General features: G+C 38.6%; 1 long non-coding RNA gene across 1 annotated transcript; it reads right to left on the bottom strand.

Annotated features, from left to right (window-relative positions):
* Positions 1–4,551: 4,551 nt before the first annotated feature.
* On the bottom strand, positions 4,552–8,489 carry LOC130010877 (uncharacterized). Its single transcript, XR_008786172.1, has 4 exons — positions 8,335–8,489; positions 6,454–6,512; positions 4,933–5,092; positions 4,552–4,681 (listed from the first exon to the last, which is right to left on the bottom strand). It is a non-coding gene; the product is annotated as an uncharacterized LOC130010877 (long non-coding RNA).
* Positions 8,490–20,018: the final 11,529 nt, after the last annotated feature.

The following is a 20,018-nucleotide window of genomic DNA, read 5'->3' as shown; positions in this document are numbered from 1 at the left end:
ATTTTACTCGCTTTCCAGGTATTAATTTAATAGCTAGCTATACGGGGGGTTAATATAATAATAATCTTTATTCCAATCTTCACCAGAAGATACATGAATATATAAAATACATAACATACATGAATATATAAAATACATAATAACATACAGTCGAACATGACAATCAATCTTTTAAATATTTACCTACAGCGATTTACATTTAATTTATCGTGAATTAAATCTTATTTACTAAAGTGATTTAATATAACTGATATAAATTTACATAATTTGATTAAACATGCATTATGCAAGAGCAAAATCTGCTTATACAAGTCTTTCTTTAGGCCTGAAATGTTATCTAAATTATCATTTAGACATTAATTAACTTATCCAGACCAAAATAAACTCTCGATGTCAAGGCTAGCCTTCGATGTTGGTTGGATTAGATTCCCATATGTAGCTAACGGCTATTGATAATTAAATAAAAAAAGTGGATAATCGAGACTATGCTGTTTATGTTAATGATTTTAGTAATGATGACCGAGACTATGCAAAAATTTCACCCGCTTCTTTCTCGGCTCATAGTGGATCAATTTGACTGAAATTTTCAGCAAATTACCTTTACACTATCTAGTTTTTAACTATTATAGCGAGAACTACCGTCTCTTTATCTTATCTCCCATAATATGTCTTTAAGTTTGTGCCTTTAACATTAAATAAATCTTTCATTTTATAGGTTGAGGGAGATCTGTTATAGAAACGAGTTAAATATAAAAGCCCTGTCCCTGAGAAAAAAAGAACATTTGAATATATACTATTCAAAAAAAGTAGGGGATATTTGATTTTGGGGGTATAATACTAAAATATGCAAATGACTACGAAAAAAGTCACTATAGAACCTAACGGAAGAAACATTTCCAGTTACATGTGACGCCCAAACGCACCACTAGCTACCGCATGGAATGCAGGTGATGCTTGGGATCATCATGGGGGTCCAACCCAAGATTTGCACGACTCTGACTTTGAATGTTACAGTCATTGTGGCATTGAATTCCAGGGTGGAAACGTCAGTTTAATTGTTTTAGTGACCAGAAAACAAATTTTGATATGCGTCGGCTTACCCAAAATGAAAGGTTACGTGCCCTTGGCATGCTACAGATCGGCACAACACAGGCGGTTGTGGCGCGGACGATGAATGTTTCTCAGTCTGTCATAAGCAGGCTATGGTCCAGATACCGTGATACACAATCTGTACAGGACAGACCACGCTCAGGTCGACCAAGGGCGACAACTCAAGCCCAGGATCGATTTATCCGTACCTTGGCCTTGAGAAATCGTGTCATCACAGCAAATCAGATCAGCGCTCGTCTTCAAACAGACACTGGTGTGAGAGTGAGTGGCCAGACGATTCGGAATCGACTGCATAGGGTTACCTTCGCGCCCGACGTCCTCGCGTGATCCCTTGTTTGAGAGATCATCACATTCAGGCAAGACGTCGTTGGTGTAGGGATCGTCAACACTGGGATAATCGACGCTGGAGCAATGTGATGTTTTCAGATGAGTCAAGGTTCACTGTTGATTTTTTGGACAGACGTAGGAGGGTGTGGCGTCGTCGAAACGAGCGCTTCCAAGACGTTAACGTCATCAGACATGATCGATTTGGGGGTGGTTCTGTTATGGTGTGGGGAGGCATCACTGTTGCTGGAAGAACGGCTTTACATGTTGTTGCAGGGCGTGTTACAGGCCAGTACTACCGGGACAACATCTTGGCAGTCCATGTTGTGCCGTTCGCACGACGTCATGGCCGCCGTTTCATCTTCCAGGATGACAACGCAAGATGTCACAGGGCCAGGATCGTTACAGGTTACCTCCAACAACAGAACATCACCACATTACCTTGGCCAGCACTGAGTCCCGACCTCTCCCCCATCGAGCATGTCTGGGACATGCTTGGACAGAGGTTACGTCAACGTCAACAACGTCCTGCCAATGTCCAAGAACTTGCTGCTGCGTTGCAACAGGAATGGGACAATCTGGACCAAAATGACCTTAGGAGTATGCCACGTCGGATCAATGCTTGTTTGGCAAACAGAGGAGGATTTACCCGTTACTGACTTGGTTGTGATGCTGTGGTAACTTTGCTGTTTGACCCCGGGTATCATTTTACCCTTATAATGGTCAGTCTGTGCCTTACTTAGTCTAACGATCATTTGGAATAAATCGATGAATGTGAACTTCATTTCATTTTGTCATTTGTTTCTTCGTCAGTTTCATTAGGTGACTTTAATAACACTTAAAAATCAAATATCCCCTACTTTTTTTGAATAGTATATGTAGTGAAATTCGTCGCCAACTTCTTTTTATTACATAATGTACAGATTCTATTCTCTTTAGATATGTTTGTAAAAGAGCCAGTTTCTATTGGTAGCAAATGACTCCTGCAACAAAATCGCGTCAAACTAACGCGGTATTTCCTAGGCAGGCTTACTAGGTATTCTTCAAATATAAGACAATCTTTAAATATTCTGTAGTAAAGACATTTGCTACTGTTGTTTACATTAGACCTCCATTCTTGTACATACTGGTCCATTAGTTTTAACTTAATACTTTCCTTAAGCCATTTGGGGTTAATATTGTTTTGAGAGACATATATCGATGAGAAACCAGTTTCGTCCAAAATACATCTAACATAATTTATCCACTTTGTATGTAGTGTTTTCTAATTTACTCATCAACTTATACAACATACATGACAATTTATTTGGATTACCAGAACTAATCTTATGCCAGTAGGATACAATTCTGCTTTTAACAATAAGTTGAAGCGGAGAAACGCCCAACTCCCCATATACCATGGCGTTTGGAGTGGATTTCTTGACACCTAACACTATTTTGCAGAATCGTAGTTGAAGTCGTTCTAACAATTGTATATCCGAGTTTCCCCAGACTTCACAACCATATAGCATAATAGGGATAACTAAAGTATTTAACAGTTGAAGCTGTGTGCCAATGTCTAAATGCAATTTCTTTGCTTTTTTAAGAATTGTAAACATCGCATTACTGGCTTTAACATACAGCATTCTTATTGCTTTAGTAAACGAGCCGTTGTAGTTAAAGACTATTCCTAAATATGTATAACCATCTACTACATCAAGTAATATATCTCCATACATTAGTTTCGGCTTGTTTCTGATTTTACCCCTTGAAAAATAAAACATGACTTTTGTTTTTGAGGTGTTTATGTCAAGTTTCCATATCTTACAATATTCATGCATACCATTTATTGCGGCCTGAAGATCAGCCTCTGTTTCAGCCAAAATAACAGTGTCATCAGCATATAATGTAGCCGCCCTCGGTATGACCTTGGTTTGACTTGGACTTTAAATAAAAACTGTAAGAGGATATTAATAATAATAATAATAATAATAATGGATTTATTATCTTTACGAACGTTGTTCTATATTTACAGTAATAATACAATAATCGTTGGGTGATTTAGATCCTTCCTCGACTTCTACCGGGGAATAATTCGGCTTTTATATATTTAAGGAACGACGTTTAACCTTAAATATTTTCCCGTTGTACGGCGCCCGTTAGTTGACGAAATGGCATTGAGGCTTTACACATAATCTTAATCGTCTATTTTTTAGTTAGGGGGGGGGGGGTAGTTAAAAGGAATACGATAATTTTTACTATATTAAAAATTGCATAAAACGACACAAATTAATATAAGAGCCTTGTCTAACTCCAACCATACAGTTAAACATATCGGATAGTACATTCTCATGTTTAATACAAGATTTTACCGATATGTATATTATAAATAACATTGAAAAGTTTACCTTTAATTTCACAATCAATAACTTTATACCATAGATTTATTCTATCAACAGAATCAAAAGGCCTTTCTGTAATCTATAAAGGATGCATAAATTCGTCTTTTCTTAGATAAATACAAATCAATTAGACATTTGAGTGTGAATATATGATCTAGAGTTGTGTACCCTTTACGAAATCCCGCCTGCTCAGGTCCAATACTACCCACTGTCTCGGTATATTTAGTTAACCTTTCATTAACTACTGCCGTAAAAAGTTTACTAAGACAGCTTACAATTGTGATACCACGGTAATTGTCAATGTCTGTTCTAACCCCTTTGTTTTTGTACACAGGACGTATAATACCACGGTAATTGTCAATGTCTGTTCTAACCCCTTTGTTTTTGTACACAGGACGTATAATACCCGTCAACCATTCTGATGGCATTGTACCAGTTTCTAATATCAAATTAAACAATGCTACATTTACATGGGACCTATATAGCAATGTTAAGAAATGTAATATGGGTACTATATGGGAGTCATGTGGGGTGCAAATAAATGTAATATGGGGCTTGCATGGGACCCATATGACCATGTTAAGAAATGCCATATGGTTACTATATGGGGCTCATGTGGGGTGCAAATAAATGTAATATGGGCATAATATGGGACTCATATGGGATCTTGTACCAAATAAGTACAAAACTATTTATATTTGGTTTCATGTTTTATTATGCTTTCCCAATTAGGACGGTTGAAATTCGTTGAGATCTCCCACCATCCCGTCCCTTGAATTTGTCAGGAAACCAGTTTAAACGACTAACTGCAGCTTTGATTTCCTTGTTTGTGGTGTTTCAAAACATTGGATTTCTTCTGACTGGATCTGTAATTCAAAAGGAAAGCACATTAGGTCTGTTGATGTGCAACCTGACAAAGCAACAAAACTCTTTCCATATGATCTCCCCTTAGACCACAAAACACATACAATTCAAATCTAAATTGCACCTGAAATATGCAGAGGGTTCAAAAAGACTTTTGATGAACGATTGTAAAAACATTAAAATAAACCCCATCGTACCAGAACTATTGATTTGCATTTATTTCTAACAATGACGTATCATCAATATTACTTACTAAAAACAATGGTAGCTGTAGCATGTGCCCCTAATTCACGCTTGCCTTTTTATCCTGTCCAATTGTAAAGGGGTTGTACATAAGTGACACTGAGATTCTTCATGATGTTGTTAACGATGGACAGGACATCTCTGCCACCTAATCGTCCAAGTCGGTTTATCTTAAACAGAACGAAAAAATAAGTAAGTGCACTATATTACCTGCAAAATATCACATATCGAACGAAACTATTCTTCCATAAATTCACATTTAATATAATGCGAGTTGTCACGTGTTAAAACATGCACACCCAAGCAGCTTCATCATCCTGATCATTAATATAAATGGTTACAGTTTTTTTTGTGAATAAAGGGCACCATACAAAAGCATTTATCTGTCAGTGTTGTTCTAACATACCTATATCAACAAATTTGACTCGTAACCTTTCTTGTTTTGGAGGGGGGGGGGCATGATATAGAGTCCATACTAATGACTTATCGTTTGTTTGTCATTCTGTTCAAGGTTGGTAGTTACACCAAGGCTGTCATGAGGCTGAATATTTTGTGTGTAGGGGTGGCACCAAACTAGAGTTTTACCAAATTCAGTTATGTCCTTTGTATGTATTTCGTTGTATATCTGATAAAACTTTCCGACGTTTTGTCCAGCGAGAGCAAGAAACATATTTTGCCATGACACACATTAATAATAATAATAATAAAAACTTTATTTAATGAGGCAACGTATTTAGTTTGCAAAAAAACCAAACTAATCTTCCATAGGTCCCTCCTAAACTACAAAGACATATATACATGTAATATCAGGATAAATTTAAAATCATTAGAAATGCAATAGCATTTTAAAGTGGGAAGTTTGATAAGTCACTCCCAAACTACAAAACATATACATTATACAAGTAGAATATAGGAAGAACACTATAATTACACACAAAATAAAATAGAATGCAGTTGCAAGTTAAAAATAATAAGTATGTCATCAGTTGAATATTATGGTTCCTTCAGTGTGCAAAATAAATGAGTTTTCAGTTTAATCTTAAAATTTTCAACATTTTTACACATCTTTATATCAAAAGGCAGATTGTTCCATAAAAGACATGCAGAATAATGAAAAGTACGTTTCATGGATTCCGTTTTGCATTTTTGAAGAAAAAGAGATTTACTGGTCTGTGAACGGAGCAAGATATCCGTTTTGGAAACAAAAGATTTTTCAATAAAATGGAAATTTAGATAAAGTGGAGTATTAAATGTAATAATTTTGAATGATAAGACAATTTTATTGTAAAGAATCCTCTGTGTAAGGGTAAGCCAACCGAGTTTAGTAAATAAAGAGGTGGACGGAGTTTCAATCGGTGCATCAAGAATAGCTCTTGCTGCCCTCTTGTAATTTTAAAAGAATGTCTAATCTACTTTTGGTAGCATTTCCCCAAATAATAGAGCAATAATCAAATATTGGTAGTATGTAACTGTTATAAAACAAAATTCTTGTCTCGTAAGTGTTATAAGTTGAAAATGTAAATAGTCACACCTTAGTTTCTTGAAATGACATCTTTCTTGTATCAGAGTTTGCCAATATTTACAAAATAACTGAAAAAAAGAAACATCCATTCAAATCCATCCTCATATTATTACAAAACTTTTATATAAGTACTTTGATGCAATATATATATATATATATATATATATACTATTCAAAAAAAGTAGGGGATATTTGATTTTTAAGTGTTATTAAAGTCACCTAATGAAACTGACGAAGAAACAAATGACAAAATGAAATGAAGTTCACATTCATCGATTTATTCCAAATGATCGTTAGACTAAGTAAGGCACAGACTGACCATTATAAGGGTAAAATGATACCCGGGGTCAAACAGCAAAGTTACCACAGCATCACAACCAAGTCAGTAACGGGTAAATCCTCCTCTGTTTGCCAAACAAGCATTGATCCGACGTGGCATACTCCTAAGGTCATTTTGGTCCAGATTGTCCCATTCCTGTTGCAACGCAGCAGCAAGTTCTTGGACATTGGCAGGACGTTGTTGACGTTGACGTAACCTCTGTCCAAGCATGTCCCAGACATGCTCGATGGGGGAGAGGTCGGGACTCAGTGCTGTACAAGGTAATGTGGTGATGTTCTGTTGTTGGAGGTAACCTGTAACGATCCTGACCCTGTGACATCTTGCGTTGTCATCCTGGAAGATGAAACGGCGGCCATGACGTCGTGCGAACGGCACAACATGGACTGCCAAGATGTTGTCCCGGTAGTACTGGCCTGTAACACGCCCTGCAACAACATGTAAAGCCGTTCTTCCAGCAACAGTGATGCCTCCCCACACCATAACAGAACCACCCCCAAATCGATCATGTCTGATGACGTTAACGTCTTGGAAGCGCTCGTTTCGACGACGCCACACCCTCCTACGTCTGTCCAAAAAATCAACAGTGAACCTTGACTCATCTGAAAACATCACATTGCTCCAGCGTCGATTATCCCAGTGTTGACGATCCCTACACCAACGACGTCTTGTCTGAATGTGATGATCTCTCAAACAAGGGATCACGCAAGGACGTCGGGCGCGAAGGTGACCCCTATGCAGTCGATTCCGAATCGTCTGGCCACTCACTCTCACACCAGTGTCTGTTTGAAGACGAGCGCTGATCTGATTTGCTGTGATGACACGATTTCTCAAGGCCAAGGTACGGATAAATCGATCCTGGGCTTGAGTTGTCGCCCTTGGTCGACCCGAGCGTGGTTTGTCCTGTACAGATTGTGTATCACGGTATCTGGACCATAGCCTGCTTATGACAGACTGAGAAACATTCATCGTCCGCGCCACAACCGCCTGTGTTGTGCCGATCTGTAGCATGCCAAGGGCACGTAACCTTTCATTTTGGGTAAGCCGACGCATATCAAAATTTGTTTTCTGGTCACTAAAACAATTAAACTGATGTTTCCACCCTGGAATTCAATGCCACAATGACTGTAACATTCAAAGTCAGGGTCGTGCAAATCTTGGGTTGGACCCCCATGATGATCCCAAGCATCACTTGCATTCCATGCGGTAGCTATTGGTGCGTTTGGGCGTCACATGTAACTGGAAATGTTTCTTCTGTTAGGTTCTATAGTGACTTTTTTCGTAGTCATTTGCATATTTTAGTATTATGCCCCCAAAATCAAATATCCCCTACTTTTTTTGAATAGTATATATATATATATATATATATATATATATATATATATGATCAAGTCAGTTAAGTAACAGATATAGCCTTTATAGGTCAAAGCAAACATTTTCAAAATATAGAAACTTTAAAAACTTTCATTTCAGTTTATTTTGTCGAAAAGTTGAGTGATACTCCAAAAACCATCAAGCATATTACTAGTATAGGAAGGATGGGACAAATTTACCTTTGATTAAATTTTGTGAACCGATTGCAGAGATGTGTAGCACTTTGGCCTGTTTCTTGTTAGTACTAACTTTTAGCTGCTCTTGATGACCTTTTCCTCGCTAGACAAAAGATCTGAGATTTTTTCATTATAGATTTTCATGTAGGTCACTCGTAACAAAAATTCCTTGTTTGGTGCCTAAAAATAAAATATATTTCTTTGTTGGACATGGCTTGACAAGACACCATAGTGGCGACTGTCTAAGTTCGTCTGTTAAAAACACAATCACATATTTAATATGTTGTTTTATTGTTAAATCTATGACCTAGTTATGAATCGCGATATGTATCGTATCGTGGCACAATAATCACAATACGTTTCGTATGTGACTGCAGTCGCAATACCCAGCACTACTTTATATGTTTGTATCAAAGATTTTTCAGTATATTTAATGTATTCATTTAATATGTTATCTATACCACATGCTTTATTAGTTTTCAGTTTGTGTATACATTTTATTATCTCATCTTCTGTAAAAGTCACATTTAGTCCATTTTCGACGTCACAGAAGGATTGTTGTAACAATTCGATCTCTGTATCATGTGTTGATTGGTTCTGCTTCATTAAGCTTCGAGAAGTATTCATAAAAGCGGTCAATGTCCACACTGTCAATATCCTGGCTTTCCCAATATTCTTTCGTGTTATTCCTTTGAACAGATTTTAAGTGATCGTTAAATACTTTATAGTACAGGGAGTATTCGGTTTTTAACTGGCGTTTATATTCTGAGCTCGCTTGTCGTAGCTTTAGCTTGTTTATATCCGTATTATACTATTCAAAAAAAGTAGGGGATATTTGATTTTTAAGTGTTATTAAAGTCACCTAATGAAACTGACGAAGAAACAAATGACAAAATGAAATGAAGTTCACATTCATCGATTTATTCCAAATGATCGTTAGACTAAGTAAGGCATGCAGACTGACCATTATAAGGGTAAAATGATACCCGGGTCAAACAGCAAAGTTACCACAGCATCACAACCAAGTCAGTAACGGGTAAATCCTCCTCTGTTTGCCAAACAAGCATTGATCCGACGTGGCATACTCCTAATGAGACGTCTAAGGTCATTTTGGTCCAGATTGTCCCATTCCTGTTACAACGCAGCAGCAAGTTCTTGGACATTGGCAGGACGTTGTTGACGTTGACGTAACCTCTGTCCAAGCATGTCCCAGACATGCTCGATGGGGGAGAGGTCGGGACTCAGTGCTGGCCAAGGTGATGTTCTGTTGTTGGAGGTAACATGTAACGATCCTGGCCCTGTGACATCTTGCGTTGTCATCCTGGAAGATGAAACGGCGGCCATGACGTCGTGCGAACGGCACAACATGGACTGCCAAGATGTTGTCCCGGTAGTACTGGCCTGTAACACGCCCTGCAACAACATGTAAAGCCGTTCTTCCAGCAACAGTGATGCCTCCCCACACCATAACAGAACCACCCCCAAATCGATCATGTCTGATGACGTTAACGTCTTGGAAGCGCTCGTTTCGACGACGCCACACCCTCCTACGTCTGTCCAAAAAATCAACAGTGAACCTTGACTCATCTGAAAACATCACATTGCTCCAGCGTCGATTATCCCAGTGTTGACGATCCCTACACCAACGACGTCTTGCCTGAATGTGATGATCTCTCAAACAAGGGATCACGCGAGGACGTCGGGCGCGAAGGTGACCCCTATGCAGTCGATTCCGAATCGTCTGGCCACTCACTCTCACACCAGTGTCTGTTTGAAGACGAGCGCTGATCTGATTTGCTGTGATGACACGATTTCTCATGGCCAAGGTACGGATAAATCGATCCTGGGCTTGAGTTGTCGCCCTTGGTCGACCTGAGCGTGGTCTGTCCTGTACAGATTGTGTATCACGGTATCTGGACCATAGCCTGCTTATGACAGACTGAGAAACATTCATCGTCCGCGCCACAACCGCCTGTGTTGTGCCGATCTGTAGCATGCCAAGGGCACGTAACCTTTCATTTTGGGTAAGCCGACGCATATCAAAATTTGTTTTCTGGTCACTAAAACAATTAAACTGATGTTTCCACCCTGGAATTCAAATGCCACAATGACTGTAACATTCAAAGTCAGAGTCGTGCAAATCTTGGGTTGGACCCCCATGATGATCCCAAGCATCACCTGCATTCCATGCGGTAGCTATTGGTGCGTTTGGGCGTCACATGTAACTGGAAATGTTTCTTCTGTTAGGTTCTATAGTGACTTTTTTCGTAGTAATTTGCATATTTTAGTATTATGCCCCCAAAATCAAATATCCCCTACTTTTTTTTGAATAGTATATCTTTACTTGTTCTCTTTATTGGACACCCGTTATTTTTTAAATGGTCAGCTAAGTCCGAGTTATCGATCATGTAAAAATCTAGTTGGTTATATACGGTATGGTTAGATGTCTTGAAGTTGGCACGTTCGTACATTCACATCTCCTAATAGACAAAATTTCAAATCTTGTGTGTGTAATTCCAGATACTTATCTAATATATGAAACATTTCAATTTTGCTGTAATTGGTATTATAGGGTGGTATATACGCCGCACAAAACAGCAATTCATATCCAAGGATGATTTTTATCAAGCGTAAACCACACAGTAAAGTCATCATTTGTGCTATGGATTTTGGCATATTTGTGTAAATCGTTTTTAATCAGAACAGCTACTCCACCGGAACTAACTTTTACGTCTTTTCTATGATTACAGTAAACTTCGAAATTGTCAATTTCTATCGTATCGAGTTTCCCGACTTTAATTTTCATTTAAACACAAAATATCGAAAGGTGCAATATAATCTTCAAAATAAGATGACAGTAATTTTGATTTAATTCCACATACATTCAGCGAACATATTCTCAACTTAGTGTCTCTATTTTGTCGATTCGATGGCTATAAAAGTCACAGTTTGTGTCTCTTCTTTGTCTTGTCGCGTTAAAATACGCCCATTGGAGTTAACTCTAAGTGTGGGTACATTCGGTAAATGACGGAGAATTGTTCTGGCATTCATCTCAATTAGTCTGTTCAAATGATTTGGCTTTTGATAGAAAAACATCCTTGAAGGCACTATTCTTCAGATTAGCTTTATTTCGTAGTACTAGATTTCTCTGCCGTGTTTTCAAAGGTTATTTTCACCAATCCGGGTTTTTCTGGGTTTCTTGACCTTAGTCGACACACTCCTGTAATTTTAACATTTTTAGCGATCTCATCACCAACTGTTTTGATAATGAGGGTAGCCTTCTCTTCAATGTGTTCACCGTCATCATATTTTACTCCAAATACAGCGACTGTGATATCATTGTTAAAGGTTAGGGTTTGGTGAGTAGTAGTACTAAAGTGATTTGCCTAAGTATGGAAGGTTGGATAAACTTACATTTAATCTCTTCGTCTTTATCGCTTACACTTATTAACTAGGTCTGCTTGACTTAATTTGAACTCTGAAGTGTCGTCTGCGACCTCTGATCAAATGCCAGTTTCTTATATACACCTCATGCACGTGCATCTCAAATCGAGTCTGCATTTGGGCGACCCGTAAATGGGGATGAGTTTAGGCGTTCTCTGAATACAGTTGAGTTTGGGCGAGCCAAACCAACTCTAGTAGTAGAATAGTGTTACTGTGGCTGTATAGAATATAGATTAGGTATGTTATGAATCTAAACAGTACCACAAAACACAACAGTATTATGATCAGCCTTTTCCATTTCAGATACCTTTGCTTGTATACCTTGAACCGTTTTAACAACTTGATCAATCCTGTCTCGCTCACAAGCCATGTCTTTTGATATCTCGTCATGTACATTTCTGCTATATTTTCCATCACCACTTCAATCTGCTTAGAAATAAAGTCAATTGATCTGGGTTGTGGAGAATCTGTAATATCGTCTTCCATCTTATTAGTTTTACTTTCTCGTTTTGGTGTTTTACCTTCACTGTCTCTCCCTCTTTTATTTACTGTCGTATTTGACATTCTGTATAAACTTTAATGTCAATGATATGTACTTTTTTGTTTGTTATTGTTCTATAAATCCACTGTGTAGGTGTAACCAGCTTTTATCACGGTTCAGTTGTTCAGAGCTGGTTGGATGGCTAAATGGTTAGCGTGTTCAAGCTGTATCATAAAGTCTGTCATTGAGTCAGCTGACGTGGTTTCGATTTCCCGGCTGTGCATGACAAGGAGCAGGGTCGCCTGTCCAACCTCGTGGGTTTTCTCCGGGTCCTCCGCTTTCCTCCCACTGCTAAAGACCCCTATGCGCAAACGAATTATTGAAATAAAATTAAACCATATGTTGGTCCCGAAATGACCTAGTTTGTGTTGACTCTCTCTCTCTCTCTCTCTCTCTCAAAATAGCTATACCGTGTAGTGCCCTTTTCTTGACCGAGCAAACCAAGAATGCGCATAAGCTATAACTACCTAATATATATCGGTACATTAAAGGGCTATTCGATTGAACGTTCCGGAATTGAATTCTCTCAATCCCCACAATAGTGAAAATGGAGTGAAAACAGTTAATTATGGGATCGTTAACTATAATAAGTTTTTTACATAATATGGTTGAAGAACAATAAAAGTATTATATGGAGTTTAAACCATTGTTGTCGTCACGAACCTGACCTAAAGACCCAATACTGTAACAGTAGTTGACGAAACGCACACACAAAAAACAAAACAAAAAAACAAAAACAAAATTATAATTATAGCGAGTGATATAGAAGAAAGATTTCTCTATTCTTGTGGCAATGAATTTAATTCTATAAATTGCTATTTTATAATTCTTCTAGGAACAAATGATTTAGTTGTTCGTGGAACAAATACATCATGGTGAACTAATTACTTAACCAAGCAAAATGATCCTTCCAATTTGTTTCATAAATGTAGAAATCTCGTGGATTTTCGACCCCCTGCTAGAGATCTGCGTGGTCAAGCCATGCTGTATTAAAGATTTACTATTAAATAGAGAGGTCAGAGACCTGGCTATCACCCGAGGTTCCATCGCACACGAACAGTGTGAGAACAAACAACCTAATGTTAAACGCTAATAACAGATTAAATGTTGCTATTATTAGACACTGGCTTAAAGTTACAATTTCATATTTTATAAGAAAGTCAAAAAAAATTATTTCTATGTATTTTGCTCATTAGGTTGTAAACTCACTATTATACGATCATAGGCGTCATTCTCACACTTAAAACTCATTTACACCGGAAATAATAACACAATTACCTCCCTTGTTTTCTATTCTCCACAGTGGGGTAGTTATTTTCAAACGTTTGAATTGGAAGATAAAAATGATATTTTTGCCAATTTCTCAACTGGCAATAGTGAATTATGGTATTAGTAGGATTATTCTTTAATAAGGTAGGACTGTTTATAGATACCATCTATCTTAAGGCTTTATTTTAATAAATTTTAAAAATATAACTTAAAAATATGAAATTGCAACTTTAATGTAGAGCGGTCCATTTTAAAAATGAGAGAGAGATGGAGTGTAACGTCCACTCGAGACAAACTAGTTCATTTCGGAACTAACATATGGGTTAATTTTATTTCAATCATTCGCTTGGGCGTAGGGGTCTTTAGCAGTGGGGGGAAACGGGAGGACCCGGAGAAAACCCAAGAGGTTGGACAGGCGACCCTACTCCTTGTCACGTACAACCGGGGATTCGAAACCCCGCCAGTTGACTCAATGACAGGCCTTATGATACAGCGCGCACGTGCTAACCATTCGGCCACCCCCCCATTAAAAATGAAAACGGATCTAAATAATATTGTATGGAATATAATGTAGTAATTATCGAAGAGTTAATAACTCATACCTCCAGATATAAAGCTACATAATGCACACAACGCGTCATTCTATAAGACTAGAATATAATTATCACCAGTTTTTTTATCTCTGCCAGTATAATTATCACCATTTATAACTTGACAATTATTTAACTGAAGTTTTTGATCTCTCTCAGTTTAGAGATTTATCCTAACTAAGGAATTTAATTGCCCGAAACTGTAGAAAACAATTTAGATGAGGGAGTATGGAATGGGGGTAAGTTTTTGATCCCTCCCAGTTTTGAAGTTTCTCACCGTCTACTCCTAATGGGGGTAAGTTTTTGATCCCTCCCAGTTTGGAAGTTTCTCACCGTCTACTCCTAACAGACCCCCATCAGACCGGGTGGCGTTCTTACTGCGCTGCTGCAACCGTACAGCGACAAGAAAATGTACAAGGTCGCCACCAAACGTGAACAACACCTTGAGTAATATAAGTTTGATAAACCACCCGGCCATATATCGATTAGCAACTTATTATTCTGTAACTTGTATCGATTATGTCAGTTATCTCATTATTATTCTGTAACTTGTGTCAATTATTATTCTGTAACCTTAAAGTATCTGTGTATGATTTGCATGCATTTTTCGGTGAAAATCAAATTATCCACGACTCAATCCTCCACTCAAATTATCCATGACTCAATCCTTGCTCAAATTATCCATGACTCAATCCTCGCTCAAATTATCCATGACTCAATCCTCGCTCAAATTATTTATGACTCAATCCTCACTGAAATTAGTATTATCTTTGTCAGTTAGATAATTGATCGGCCACTAAACGGGGAGTGCTGCGGGATTTTGATATCTAAATGTTGACATCGTATTTAATCTCGAACATCTCTTGAAGTACTCATGGACAGCCAGTATTAGTCTCGATCCGACCTTAAGGTACACATGGACAGCGAGTACAGATCAAGTAATACGTAAGGGTTATCAAGTTAGAAGAGCCTCCGGTCGGATAGCAAACAGACGATAATTAATCGCTTTACCAATTCGTCTATAACAGGTATATATATATACATTATTATATATATATACGTAAGATTTTATTGGTTACTCAGAAATTGCGACGAGGAAGCGAGGGGGCGGGGGATATAACAAGTTCACACCTGTTTTTTACGATGCATAAAAATCAGAAATTTGGACTGGTATGCGGATTTTATGCCTATTTGCTGATTTAAAGTTGTCGACACTTTCTATACGCTCACATTGAAACACATCCTTTTCCTCAACTGATCACCTGTGTACGTGCTAAAACAACTTGGGGGTACTTCAAAAGATTGTCTGCGATATCACCTCGGTGGAAGCGGACGTTAAATAAAGCTATTTCGCACACACTTCAAAAGAATTTTGATCCTATTTGGGAAAGTTAAGAGAACGCGCACCGTGTTTCAACAGCAGTATTTTAAGCTTAATCGAGACAAGATCTGACGGCTTTTAATGGAATTATATTGACCCTGGCATTTATAACAGATAGATATGTATTGAATAAATGTCATAAAATGCGGCTTCTTGTGTTCCGATCGAGCACCTTATATCGGCCAACTTTAACTATATAAACACTTCAGCTACCATAGTAGCACTCTCGAGAAGTATGTTGAGCTTGTATCGTGAAACATACGTTCAATATCATCAGATAAATGACTAGTCAGAAATGATCATAAGCGATATAATTAAAGGGCTACAGAAGACGATATTTAGAACCGTCAATCAAAAGTGTGGTGGAACCGTGGTATATCTATTAAGTTATATCACAGAGCTGGGAGATATTGGCTTATATACCCCTGTGGTTCGATAAAGACGTCACATTATATGGCGGCATCCTGTGATTACCGTTTAAATCGCTCCACTACGTTTTCCATTTAATACCAGAAAAAGTTCCTTAATGACTTCTTAACGATCAAAACGTATTTTTTCCAATTGCGGAATTTCCGGAAATCGTGTAAAGAGTTATAAAAAGAAGGCAATCTTTTTCTGAGGTCATAAAACATATAGATCCTAACCTAAATAATCGCAAATAAATCCGCAAAGATGAAATACATTATTGATTTAAGAGAGAATTTATGAGAGCGTCCTCTCGACACAAACCAGGTCATTTCGGGACTAACATATGGTTCGATTTTATTTCAATAATTCGCTTACGCGTAGGGGTCTGTAGCAGTGTGTGGTGGTTGGGGGGGGGGGGGGGCTGGAGAAAACCCCACTCCTTGTCACGTACAACCGGGGAGTCTAAACCATTATTGATATAACGATAAACCATATGTTAATCTCTCTCTCTCTTTAGCTAGTTAGATAAAATTTGTCCCGTTTAAGATAAATTTTAATATAACATTTTATGGAATACATAACGCTCTTTTTCGATTATTTTATGATGTTAATATAGGTAACAAAGAAGGGAAAAGTATTACATAATCGATCTAGGCCTACCTATAGACATGTTGGCGTGAAAGTAATCACTTGGATGGAACGACAAATCTAGACCTACCTGTCCGGGCAGAGATCTTCTACCTTGCATATATGACAGTGACACTTTAACCCGTATAATACTCTTTCTGTTAATACATTTCGAGGAACTATGCTGAAAGAAAGGTCGCTATATGTGTAGTTTAATGGTCGAGTGCGAGACATTAAGTAATATATTGATATTGCACGAGTGCGTTTAGCACGCGGGCTATATCTATATATATTACGCAATGTCTTGCACGAGACCATTAAACAACTAAAAATACAGACACTATCCAGCACGTGCATTTCAATAAAATACGTCACGCGGGTCTAATATTTCAACTAGTATAAATAATGTACGCTTGGCATTATGTGAAATAATGGTACGCCAACATCAAAGGACGATGTCACGTCTGTATTTTAAGGGTTAATAATAAACTTAGTTACTATGCGGAGAGTAAGGACGCTGGTTATGAAGAATTGCCAGTAAAAGGTAAATGCTTTAATGGACTACCAAACCATACGCCACATAATCAGTACACAATTTCCATCTTAATGTGAAGCTGGCATCTAAATTGAACAGAACTAATGATATATTGCGAGACGCGACGTCCTGATGATGAGTTTGTGACTATGGTTATACGTGCTGCAATTAACATGCGACTTTCAACTAAGGTTGATTCAATTCTGTCTGTGAAAACTGTCTCACACGAATAAATCATTATTAAGTTAACCCCTTACACAATCCAGCATAGGTATTTGAGTAGATCAATGTGTGCTGTGTTAAACCAAGGTAACGCCATCTTCAATAGAAGGCTTGATCTCGCTTTAACTACGTACATCTTATCAGGGCCTTCACGTAATACCCTGCATATTGCGGCACTAATTTCTATTGGGTACAAGCCCAACTTGTGAGCCTATCAGATTCCTCGATACCAAGTCTCGCGCTTTCAAGCTAAAATGTCTACCTGTGATAATCGAGTTGCAAAGTTCAAGGTTCATTCATTGGGCGCTACTACTCACGTGTCTGTAGATAACATAGCTATAAGTTCGGGAATTGTGAAGTAAACAAGCAACGGCCAGATGTTGTGAAACTCATAATCGTTGCTTCGGGAACATGAGGTAACGCAAGGTGTGTGTTTGTAGTATGGTGACACGAATGTAGCCCAGGGTGTCGCAAAACCGCATTGGTTTTTGAGCTTATTAAAAAAAAATGGCAAACTTGGTTGAATGGTTAAATTTTAACCAAATGGTTACAAATCAACGTCGTTAAATTTAACTATAATTTAACCCGAGGTTATGAGTAACGACAAGTTGAACAATCGGGCCCTGGCGAACATGTTGAGTGGGTACCTGTCGTCGCTGTGGCGTCACAATAGAGTCACCATACCCCCATACACTCACTACCTAACATAGTGTTACGACAGCCAGTGTGAGGCTTGCTATAAACACCCGAACCGGCGAGTTGTATGCCTATCTTCGTTTAGTCTGGTCGCTGCAGAAAAACAAGACGTAAAAGTTCATGCAATCTTTGTATTGGAGGTGCTGCCCAAGATATATGTGAACATAACTGTTTTTAAACTTCTGTAGGAGTCTCTACCATAAGGCCTGTCATTGAGTCAACTGGCCTGGTTTCGAATCACCGGTTGTACGTGACAAGAAGTAGGGTCGCCTGTCCTGTCCTCCCTGTTTCCCCCACTGCTAAAGACCCCTACGCGCAAGCAAATTATTGAAATGAAATTAAAAACCATATGTTAGTCCCGAAATGACCTAGTTTGTGTCGAGTGGACGTTAAACCCCATTTCGCTCCCTCTCTACAAACGTTTATCCGCGCCCATTCTACCATTAAAATTTGTAGCCCGGGTACAAACTTGTAGTTTTACTATACGTAGCCTGGGAAGATACAGATTTGTAGATTTGTAGTTTTACTATTTGTAGCCCGGATATAGATTAGTAGTTTTACTATCTGTAGTCCGGGAAGATACAGATTTGTAGTTTAACTATTTGCATCCCGGGTACAGACTTTTAGTTTAACTGTCTGTAGGCCGGATACAGACTTGTAGTTTTACTGTCTGTGGCCCGGGAACATAAAGACTTGTAGTTTTACTATACGTAGCCCCGGGAAGCTACAGACTGGCAGTTTTTATGTTTTACACGTAGACATATATTCTTTAAACTGATAACCAAAAAACGGTTCTTCTGGACAGACGCTTGACATATCAAACCCAGAACATTCTAGAGATAGTGACAGAAATGGAGTTTAACGTCCACTCGACACAAACTAGGTCATTTCGGAACTCACATACAGAATAGTTACGCGAAGGAGTGTTTTGGTGGGAGAAAACTTGACTTATTGACAGATCAAACGGGCATACGTTAATTCATGCGGCCACACAACGCCCCTTTTTCTGAAATGACGAAGCGGGTTGTTCAGCGTAGCAGAATAATGTTTTCGATTACACGACTCAATAAATTACTTTCACTGGGTTTTCTACGGTTTACTTCTACTGCGCAAGTCAATTATTGAAATGAAAATATGTTTGTCTAGACATGCCACGGTTTGTGCTGAGTTGAACCTCATTTGCCTCCACCCCCCACCCGCGAACCCACCCTTTCCCTCCTCCAACCTCATCCCTTTCCCCCCTCCAACCCCACCCCTTGCCCTACCGTCGCACTTGCCCTCCCCTACCCCACCCCTATATAAAGCAGTTTCGCCAGAGAAAATTATCAGTTACAACTTTACACAGGGGTTTAACGTCCTACTGTTCTGCTTCGAACTGGGCTAATGAAGACGGGCATACGCCATACAGTGTGCTATGAGTGAAATTTTGCCCGGACAGCGGCACTACGGCCTACTGTCAAGTGATCTTTTACGTGCACGCCAATGTGTACACGAGACCTCGGTTTTTCGTCCCATCCGAACGACTAGACAGCTGTCCTTGTCAGGCCCTCCGTCCTGCATCACTGACAAAGGAGAACCACGCCGGAAAATCTGGATGAACTTTTTCAGCCAATGCAGGGATCGAACACCCGACCAGTATAATTTACACTATCCATGTTTTGTTCAAATAGTCGAGAAGGGGAAAATAATGGGCCTTCTACATACTATGACCATGCAACATTATTCTACCGGGACGTATATTGCATTTATCAAGAACTTGGTGTACGAGATTTCAATTCTTTATAAAACAGGAATTGGGCGGCCTAGTGATCTTACCGTTTAACGCGTGTGCTGTAGATCATGGGGTGCGTGATCGGGTTAATAGTTTGTGGTTTAGATCCCAGGAGTATGGTCGCCTGCCTTACGTCATTGTTTTCCCCAGATCCTCAGGTTTATTGCCTGTGTTTAAAGGAGCTCAATCGATAATATTTTGGA

The sequence above is a fragment of the Patella vulgata genome, chromosome 2, assembly GCF_932274485.2.
Source record: "Patella vulgata chromosome 2, xgPatVulg1.2, whole genome shotgun sequence".
In the NCBI taxonomy this organism is placed as follows: Eukaryota; Metazoa; Mollusca; class Gastropoda; family Patellidae; genus Patella; species Patella vulgata.
This window is presented reverse-complemented; position numbering and strand designations above follow the sequence as displayed.